Source organism: Chinchilla lanigera, unplaced genomic scaffold (assembly GCF_000276665.1).
Source record: "Chinchilla lanigera isolate Chin_1 unplaced genomic scaffold, ChiLan1.0 scaffold00003, whole genome shotgun sequence".
Lineage (NCBI taxonomy): Eukaryota > Metazoa > Chordata > Mammalia > Rodentia > Chinchillidae > Chinchilla > Chinchilla lanigera.
Window position 1 is genome coordinate 18,218,382 of NW_004955404.1, and position 3,752 is coordinate 18,222,133.

A 3,752-nucleotide genomic window follows, 5' to 3' on the forward strand; every position below is an offset into this window, starting at 1 on the left:
AAACTTAACTGTAGTAACTATTCAATTATATTTTCAAATAATTAATAACCAATTTAACCAGTTTGCTTAAAGTATTGGCAACAATGAGAAAATATAGTTCATAGATTTAAACATTTTTTAGTCTTTGTTTTAAAAGCAAGCTGTGTTCTCAAACTTGTTTGCCATGGTAAAATAACTTAAAGTTTTATTTTGTTGTGAATGTCATTGTACCATGAACAAACAGTGTTTGGAAAACCCAGCTATGAATAATGCACCGATTTGGAATTGCCTACCCTCTCAGTCTGAAATGAGAGCTGTTGAATAGAAATAGAATTCATCATTTTGAGTTCAGATTATCTGCTTCAAAATCTTTGCAACATGACCTCCTTTAGTGACCCGAAGGATGTATGAATGTCTGTGGGATGAATATCTAGTACGCAATTCCTAAATTTGACCACGAATTATTTTTTACACTTACCTATCCTTTTTTTAACCTATGATTACTTTTTGAAGATGATCTAAAATTAACCTAAAAATAATGTGTCCTGCATCCCAGTGATGAGCATTTGTACCCTTACCTCAGATCCATTTTCTTTCCTCTCTGGTCTTCCTTATTTTTCTCACATGTACAAATTGTTTTCCTAGGCACTCTTACTTTACAGTTTACCTTTATGCCTGCCTCCTTCCCTGCTAAATCCAATAATGGGAAAGTCATAGATTTTCTTCTCATCATTGACACTTCATTCAAATTCCCATTGTCATTAGCTTGGTACCAGAACTCTTTACTTCAAAGCAAGATTTATTTTAATAATTTTGTTGCTGATTTTTCTTGAACTTTTTTCTGGTCTCTCCAATTTTTTGGTATGCCACTACTTTCTTTACTCAGTTCATCTTCCTACTCAAAATCCTTCCGAATATCTCCTTAGCCAACAAAATTGCTTTCAGATTGCTTGTTTTGTCATTGAAGATCTTTCACAATCTAGCACCATTCTAGAAATCTAACCTCACTGACTAACTCACTCAGCAGGAGTTTGTAAGCGTTTCTCTGTGCCAAGGACCATGTTGGGAACTTGGCACATAAAGGTCAGTAAAGATCAGGCCTTTGGTCTTGACAGGTTCATAGTACCTCTCAGCAAGAGTGTGTTAGAGGTAGACAGTGCTTTCCATTATCATCTCCACAATTTCAAGTGCTGATTTTCATCTGTCACTGTGGCAGAAAATGCACCCTGCTCCAGCCAGTATACTTTGGTTTGTGAGTGGCCCAGGTAACAGTTCCTATTCCAGTTCGGGTTGCTTCTGTCTTAGAAACACTTGGTCACTAGGATGCACATTGTGTAAACCAACCCCCACTGACAAGCGATTCTGCCTCTGTTCTTCCTGCTTGCTTATCCCATGAAAGCCTTGGACCACCAGAGATCAGGGCCTGATACTTTGGGAATGATCCTGATCAATGCCTGTTGATGTAAACAAATCTGCCTCCAAATCCTGGGTGTCGTTTCAGTGTTTCTGCTTACCTTTGGGTCACTACTTCAATACTCATTTCTTCCATGAAACTTTTGTATAGTTTTATTTAAGTTTATTGGTACATCTTTTTTCTGCCCACTCTCCCCTACCCCCCAAGCACCGTTCCGGCTGCACTGCACTCGCTCTGAGCTCCCACCAGCTGCTAAGCTTGCACGGCTGCCCTCTCCCTCAGCCGCCACCATGATTATCTACCGGGACCTCATCAGCCGGGATGAAAGGTTCTCGGACATTTACAAGATCCGGGAGAACGCGGACAGGCTGTGCCTAGAGGTAGAGGGTAAGATGCTCAGTAGAACAGAGAGTAACATCGATGACTTGCTCATTGGTGGGAAGGCCTCTACTGAAGGCCCAGAGGGCGGGGGCACTGAAAGCACAGTGGTCACTGGTGTGGACATTGTCATGAACCACCAACTTGCAGGAAACCAGCTTCACAAAAGAGGCCTGCAAGAAGTACATCAAAGACTGCATGAAATCAATCAAAGGCAGACTTGAAGAACAAAGACCAGAAAGAGTAAAACCATTTATGACGGGGCTGCAGAACAAATCAAGCACATCCTTGCTAATTTCAAAAACTATCAGTTCTTTATCGGTGCAAACATGAATCCAGACGGCATGGTTGCTCTCCTGGACTACTGTCCCTCATTTATGATTTTCTGTAAGGATGATTTAGAAATGGAAAAATGTTAATGGATTCAGTGGTTACCTTGGATCTGTCACTTATCATAACTGGCTGCTGCTTGTCATCCACACAACACCCGGATTTTAGACAAATAGGACTGATGTCATCTTGAACCTTGAACGCTTTGTTTATTTTGACTGTGTTTTACTTGGAGTGGAGGCATTGTTTTTTAGGGAAAAAACATGTCATGTAGGTTGTCTAAAAATAAAGTGCATTTGAACTCAAAAAAAGTTTATTGGTACAACTTAGGTGTACGTAGTGATCACACTCAGTATACAGAATTTATATTTGCATATGATATGCCTTGATTCCTTTTTTTCCCATTCCTATCCCCTCTGTGCAACCTCCCTCCCATCCCTGCTCCCCTACCCTGGTTCATTTTAGTTCCTTCCTCCTCTGACTTCCTACTTTATTTGCTTATAATAATCAAGATTGCTGGTCCTTATTGGGTACGACTTTGTCCCCGAGAAGACATTTAGCAATGTCTTGAGTAGTCATAAGTGAGAAGGACGCTATGCATCCAATAAATAGAGCCAGAGATGCCACTAAATATTCTAGCATGCACAGGACAGCTGCTTCATCACCACACAGAATGACCCAGCCCTAAATATCCAGACTGCCACATTTAGGAACACTGTCTGGGAGGGTGTGTATCCATGTTGATAAACTTTTTGTTTCAATGATGCTATAAACTTTGTGATGGGGAAACCATGTTGTTTTTCTTATGAGGTGATCAGAAATATGTTTAAAGTTTATATATCAATTTTAAAACATTTATTACAATAAGACATATTGCCACTAATCCCCTTCAAAATACACCCCCTCTCCGAACATGTTTAACCCATCATTCTGACATTTTTTGAAAAAGTTTTTGGAAGTCCTCATTTGTGAATATTGTTTCATGCCTGCCTTGCTATCCTGTATTATTCCAAATGTTCATAAACTCCTGTCAAATAAAACATTATGGTATGTCCTTGTTCACCGTTATTCACTAGATCTAGCACCATGTGACTTCTGGCTCTTTCCCAAAGCCAACATGGCCATGAAAGGTAAACGTCTTTGATTGATTCAGGACATCAAGTTAGCCATGACAGCACAACTAAAGACACACCTAATATAATACACACCCTCCCAGAACTGCTTCAGACAATGGCAAAAGTAAGAGTGCTTGCAATGAGCAGGGAATGTTTTGAGGGAATTAATGGCAATGCATCTTTTACTGTGATAAACTTTTAACTATTTAAACATTCACTATATTTTTATCACATCTCATGCATATAACATACACACACATTCACCTTCCTGCATTTTTTAATTTTAAAGATAAAAGAACAAAAACATCTTAACAAACACACATACATTTAGAAAATAATACAAAAACACTACAAGCAATACAGAATTTCAGACAAGGTGATAGGAAATTAACAATGGTTGTTGTATTACATACTGATATCTTCAATTTGCATACTCAGATAAACAAATATAGACATGTAACTTCCTGCATTTTAAAGATCATAGTATAGAGTTGACTCTCATCCCTGGCCTCCTTTGCAAAATTAACTTCACACTA

General features: G+C 38.8%; 1 pseudogene; it reads left to right on the plus strand.

The window, feature by feature from the left end:
* Positions 1–1,683: 1,683 nt before the first annotated feature.
* LOC102003085 lies at positions 1,684–2,272 on the plus strand (annotated as a pseudogene).
* Positions 2,273–3,752: the final 1,480 nt, after the last annotated feature.